The following is a 7,064-nucleotide window of genomic DNA, read 5'->3' on the forward strand; positions in this document are numbered from 1 at the left end:
GTCCATTTATTGAGAGCTTGAAAACATCAGATCAGGTGCTTTTCCATTTCACTATTCACCAGTTCATGCTTCTTCTGTACCAACACAACTAATCACATCACACTTGGGCTGAGCTCAGCGCCTCAGCCCTGCCATTTGGTTGAATGCAAACACAGATCTTAAATACCTATATGGTGCAGGCTTATGATGGATTATGGTACTAGCCGCCTCATATTTAGTGAATGGGAAAAGTGGAGTTGTTAGAGCTTAAAGATGTACGTAAAGAAAGATACTTATGCTATATTTTCTTAGAAGTGCTTATGCACTTTCTTGCTTTTATGTGGCTAGGCAAAGCTGAATGTGTTGATGATCAGTTCAACAAGTGCTGGAGTCGAGGAGGTTCCATTACTACTTTGTGTCATTAGTTATTTTGTTTCATTTCTCTAACACATGCGTTTAAATAGTGAATATGTGGACTATGGGCTATCTTCTATGAATATATCAACAAAGTTATGCCTTTTGAGATGAAGATTGTAGCTATGTTGTCCTTATATTGCAAGCAACTTGGTTACTATATTTCATGCCACCAGTAATGGTCACCCTATTGGAAAAATGAAAAAAAATGGACGGGCGCAGCAACGCGCGCCATCAATGATCTAGTGGAACATTATACTTGGACATAACATCAAGTTTTTCTCTCATTGCAATGCACGAATATATGTGATAGTACTCCAAAAACCCAAGAAAGTTGAACCGCCAAAATAATGTATGTCAATTAACCAGTACGAGATTGAATTTTTCTACGTGTACTGCATGTTTGTGCTTTTTTAGGGGTAAAAATAAAAACACAAACATGCTGCATGTTTGTGTTGTGATGCGCTCCCGAGTATGAGATAGCATGGCACACACGTGTTCCGTTTTGTTGGAATTTGGAATCCTTTCTACTGTATAGAAAGGTTTTGCCCTGCTAACCGAGTCGGGTTCGTATGCGTTTCCGACTCGGGCTCCTGGTGTGTACGTATGCATCTATGTATATATAATATCATCACATCACATGATTCTCTGCCCGGCCTGCCCTCTGTCTGTCTCAAAGAAAGATAATTTTCGCCCAAAATTAAGGATCAAAATCGTTGGTCAGGTGAGACGCCGGCCGGCAAGATGGATGCGTGGCGTCGTCTCACCAACAGGGAAGCTCCCAGACAAGCGGACACGTCGTCGAGATGCGTCGCAGAGAGCGCGTCCGTGTCGCACGACTTCGTGCTGGTAAACTACTCGCAGATCAGGGACCTTCCCGTGAACGAGGCCGTGACCTCCGGTCACTTCACCGTCGGCGGCCACGATTGGTTTATCAGCTTCTACCCTGGTGGGTGGTCGACCTCGACCTCGAGGTATAGTCAACGTGAAAAGGAGTGCCCGGGCTACGCAGCGGCGTCTGTATGTCTCCGTCGTCAAGCAACCACAGTCGTGATCGACGATGGGAAACAGGAGGACGTCGGACACAGACCACTTCTGCGCTGCGGACATTAGCCCGACGTTTCCAGGATTTGTGCGCAGATCCAAGCTTACATCGCGGCGGTACCTCGTCGACGACTGCCTCACAATCAGGTGCGTCGTCACCGTCATCAATCCTCCGCACGGAGCGCACGACGGCCGGCCCGGCAGCCGCCGCTCCGCTGCCGGAGATGCTCGGCCACCTCCAGCGCATGCTCGAAGATGGCAAGGACGCGGACGTGACCATCGACGTAGGCGGCCGGGCGTTCCGCGCGCACCGGTGCGTGGTCGCCGCGCGGTCGCCGGTCTTCGACGCCGAGCTCTTCGGCCCTATGAAGCGCAAGGACGCGGCGGAGCACGTCGAGGTACACGACATGGAGCCGGAGGTCTTCGAGCTGCTCCTGCGCTTCATCTACACGGACTCGCTGCCGGGCGACGGCGAGGACTGCCGTGTCGCGATGACGCAGCACCTGCTGGTCGCGGCAGATCGGTACGGGGTGGACAAGCTCAAGCAGGCGTGCGACGTGAAGCTGCGCACAAGGTGCGGGAGACGTCACCGGGCTGCACGTGTGTTGAACACGGAGGCACCGTTGTTCGGTGCTTAGATCGGATTCGGCCGCGATCTGAATCGCTTCGTGTACGACTCCACCGACCGCGTTCTTGCAACGCTTCCGCTTAGCGATCTTCAAAGGTATGAAGATGCACTCCCTCTCTCTCGTTGCTAGCATCTCCTAGATTGATCTTGGTGACACGTAGGAAAATTTTGAATTATTGCTACGTTCCCCAACAGGTACCGTACTGGAATTGCTGCAGTGCAAGGCAGAGAATGCTGTGCCTGACAAAGGATTTGAGAAGCTATTGAAAATATTGAAGAAGAAGCTTCCAAAGGATAACGAATTGCCCGACAGTACATACGCAGCAAAGAAGGTCGTATGCCCTCTAGGATTGGAGGTGCAGAAGATACATGCATGCCCTAATGACTGCATCCTCTACCGCGGTGCGTACAAGGATCTGAACGCATGCCCGGTATGCGGTGCATTGCTGTATAAGATCAGACGAGATGACCCTGGTGATGTTGACGGCGAGCCCCCCAGGAAGAGGGTTCCTGCGAAGGTAATGTGGTATGCTCCTATAATACCACGGTTAAAACGTCTGTTCAGAAAAGAAGAGCATGCCAAGTTGATGCGATGGCACAGTGAGGACCGTAGGAAAGACGGGAAGTTGAGAGCACCCGCTGACGGGTCGCAGTGGAGAAAAATCGAGAGAAACTACTGGGCTGAGTTTGCAGGTGACCCAAGAAACGTATGGTTTGGTTTAAGCGTGGATGGCATTAATCCTTTCGGGGAGCAGAGCAGCAATCACAGCACCTGGCCCGTGACTCTATGTATGTATAACCTTCCTCCTTGGATGTGCATGAAGCGAAAGTTCATTATGATGCCAGTTCTCATCCAAAGCCCTAAGCAACCCGGCAATGACATTGATGTGTACCTAAGACCATTAGTTGAAGAACTTTTACAGCTGTGGAATGGAAACGGTGTACGTACGTGGGATGAGCACAAACAGGAGAAATTTAACCTGCACGCGTTGCTATTTGTAACTGTAACGCCCACGATGCGGCTATATCTTCCACGTGTCGAGCCACGACTTAGAGGCATAACCGCATTGTGATATTGTCGCAAGAAGGGTTATTTTCACACAATCCCATGTAATGAACAAGAATGGGATAACGAGAGTTGGCTTATAATCGCCACTTCACACAATACATAAATATAAATCATACATCATCCAAAATCCACACATAGACCGACTACGGTCAAATCCAAATGAAAATAAGATAACCCCAAATGCTAGATCCCCGATCGTCCCAACTGGGCTCCACTACTGATCATCAGAAAAAGAAACATAGTAACGACCACGTTCCTCGTCGAACTCTCACTTGAGCTCGGTTGCGTCATCTGCACTGGCATCGTCGGCACCTGCAACTGTTTTGGTAGAATCTGTGAGTCACGAGGACTCAGCAATCTCACACCCGCGAGATCAAGACTATTTAAGCTTATAGGAAAGGATGGTGTAATGAGGTGGAGCTGCAGCAGGCACTAAGCATATATGGTGGCTAACATACGCAAATGAGAGTGAGAAGAGAAGCAACGCAACGGTCGCGAACTAGAAGTGATCAAGAAGTGATCCTGAAACTCCTTACGTTCATGCATAACTCAAACCGTGTTCACTTCCCGGACTCCGCCGAGAAGAAACCATCACGGCTACACAGACGGTTGATGTATTTTAATTAAGTCAAGTGACAAGTTCTCTACAACCGGACATTAACAAATTCCCATCTGCCTCATAACCGCGGGCACGGCTTTCGAAAGATAATACCCTGCAGGGGTGTCCCAACTTAGCCCATCATAAACTCTCACGGTCAACGAAGGATAAACCTTCTTCCGAGAAGACCCGATCAGTCTCGGAATCCCGGTTTACAAGACATTTCGACAATGGTAAAACAAGACCAGCAAAGCCGCCCGAATGTGCCGACAAATCCCGATAGGAGCTGCACATATCTCGTTCTCAGGGCACACCGGATGAGAAGTCCGTACAACTAAAACCAGGCCTCAAGTTTCCCTGAGGTGGTGCTGCAAAGGGCTCTAGTTTGGACCAGCACTCAGAGGAAGCCCGGGGGTTTAAATAAAGATGACCCTCGGGCTCGCGAAAACCCGAGAGAAAAAGGCTTAGGTGGCAAATGGTAAAACCAAGGTTGGGCCTTGCTGGAGGAGTTTTATTCAAGGCGAACTGTCAAGGGGGTCCCATAAATCACCCAACCGCGTAAGGAACGCAAACTCAAGGAATATAATACCGGTATGACGGAAACTAGGGCGGCAAGAGTGGAACAAAACACCAGGCATAAGGCCGAGCCTTCCACCCTTTACCAAATATATAGATGCGTTAATTAAATAAGAGATATTGTGATATTCCAAAATATCCATGTTCCAACATGGAACCAACTTCAACTTCACCTGCAACTAGCAACGCTATAAGAAGGGCTGAGCAAAAGCGGTAACTTAGCCAAACAACGATTTGCTAGGAAAGGATGGTTAGAGGCTTGACATGGCAATATGGGAGGCATGATATAGCAAGTGGTAGGTAGCGCAGCATGGCAGTAGAACGAACAACTAGCAAAGCAAAGATAGAAGTGATTTCGAGGGTGTGGTCATCTTGCCTGCAAGGGTCTCAGAGTTGTCGAAAGCTTGATCCTCGTAAGCGTACTCAACAGGTTCCTCGTTCACGAACTTGCCTCCCGGCTCTACCCACAGCAAGAACACAAGCAATGGAACCACAATCAATCACGGGAAATGCACAACATGATGCAAAACATGCATGATATGCGAGATATGATATGCAATGCATATGCGTGCTCCGGAAGAAAAGAATGAACAAGGCAGTAACTTGGTAAACCAAGGATTCCACTGGAAAGATGAGATGATTTCGGTCGAAATCGATATAAAGATCACCGGAAACGGATGCACGGTTTGCAAATGGCAAGCAAAACAAGAATGACACAATTTTGCGATTAACAGCATGGCACATAGAATGCAACAAGTGACTATGCTACCGCACCCCAACATAGCAACAAAGCATATGAAAGTAATCTAAAGGCGATGCTTAACAAAATATGAACACTGAGCTATGGCTAGATCACACCACAACAGGTTCAAACAAGCATGGCAAAAGTTCAAAAGATATCAGGTTCACAGACTTAGTGAAATTACTGGACATGGCATAAACAGCATCAGGTAGCAATGTTCAGAGCAAGCAATCAACATGCTACAGGAACTTAAAATAGCAAAACAAGGCATTGAATGAATCTACTAAATGCATAGAACAAAAGTCCCTTACTGAACATAAGCCAAAATGGACCAGAAGATATGATGGCACCCATGTAAACATAGCAAGTTTCGTTAACAGGTTCCAGACTTAGTAGAAAACAGAGCATGGCAGAAACAGCATTTATGAAGGCATCTTTGTGAGCTTGATTCACTCACCAAAACGCAATGCATGACAAAACAAGCATACCTACAACAAGATGGAATGTTTATGAAGCAAACCATGGCAAGAGAAAATACATAGCATGTATGGATCAACTACAACAACTTTGGAAAAATTAAATATCATGTTAACATTCTGCCAGAAATATTTTATAGCAAAAGCAGAGCAATATTGAGTCATGCTGGGGCACTCCATAATTGCAAACAAGGGCATGGATGGATAGAGCACAACTATATCTACAAAACATACTTCTGAACATCACCAAAAGGAGCATGGATCTCTCTGTAGACACATGGATACATAGCAACAAAATAACATCAGTAACAGACAGTGAAATTACTGTCCCTGAAATCAGAAACATCACGAAGCCTAGTTTGTATACTTGTTCTAGTCACCACATAGATCACAAAAAATACATGGCATACACCTCTGTAAAGATGGCATGGCATACATCAAAACACATGTAGAGCTCATACTCAGAAGATGCACACATCAAATGCAACAAAAATAACAAATCACCAAGTTCTGATAAGTAACAGCAGTTAACACCATATAGCACTCTTGCACCAGATATTTGGGCATCAAGATGGACTCAAATAAACATGGCACAATGGAACAAAATGAAGAGCATATCGAGAAGAACATTTTGATATGTTACACGCACGAAACGGAGTTATATGCAGAGAGTTATGATGCAATGAACAGAGCCATATGTTGCAAAAGTTCGGGGACGAAGAAAAACGGGGAGAGGGGAAAGTCAACCTCCTCGCGGATCTGGATCGGGGCTCGGGCTAGGGTTCGCCAGAGCTCGCCGGAGCAGTGGCGGTGGCCGGCGTGGAGAGGAGGGAGATGGCGGCCGGAGTTGAAGGGCCCGGGGGGAGGCGCGGTCGGCGGCGGCGGAGCGCGGGGCGCGGTCGCCGGCGCGGGCGGCTGCGGGTGCGGGCGGCGCCGGCGGTCGGCGGCGGGGTCCCGCGCAGGGCAGCGCGCTCGGGCGCGGAGGAGCGGCGACCGGGCCGCGGGGCGACGGCGTACGGGCCGCGGGGGCCTCGCCCGGGCCTCGCGGGCCGGCGGCGAGGGCGCGGTGGCTGGGCCACGTGGCAGCGCGGGAGAGGCCGGCGGCGGTGGCGGGTTCGTCCTGCGGCGGCTGACGCGTCCGGTGGCGGCGGAGGGCGATTTGCTAGGGTTAGGGGTGGTTTTTGCCCGACATTTCGGAGGGGGAGGTGTATTTATAGGTAGAGGGAGTTAGGAGACTCCAAATGGAGTGTGGTTTTCGCCCACACGATCGTGATCGAACGACCGAGAGCATGGAGGTGACTTAGAGGGGTTTTGGGCTATTTGGAGGGGGGTTTGCTGCAACACACAAAAGGACTTTGCGGTTACCCGGTTAACCGTTGAAGCATCAAACGACCTCCAAATGAAACGAAACTTGACAGGTGGTCTACCGATGGTATACCAAGGCCACTTGACAAGACTCAGTCCATTCCGAGAACGTTCAACACCCGCTCACGAAAAGAAACGAAAAGGGGTGCGCCAGTGCATGTGGGAGTGTCGGA

At 49.0% G+C, this 7,064-nt stretch overlaps 1 pseudogene; it reads left to right on the top strand.

The window, feature by feature from the left end:
* Positions 1 to 1,137: 1,137 nt before the first annotated feature.
* Positions 1,138 to 2,075, top strand: LOC109745422 (BTB/POZ and MATH domain-containing protein 2-like; annotated as a pseudogene).
* The last annotated feature ends 4,989 nt before the right edge of the window (positions 2,076 to 7,064 follow it).

The sequence above is a fragment of the Aegilops tauschii genome, chromosome 2 (assembly GCF_002575655.3).
Source record: "Aegilops tauschii subsp. strangulata cultivar AL8/78 chromosome 2, Aet v6.0, whole genome shotgun sequence".
Taxonomy (NCBI): domain Eukaryota; kingdom Viridiplantae; phylum Streptophyta; class Magnoliopsida; order Poales; family Poaceae; genus Aegilops; species Aegilops tauschii.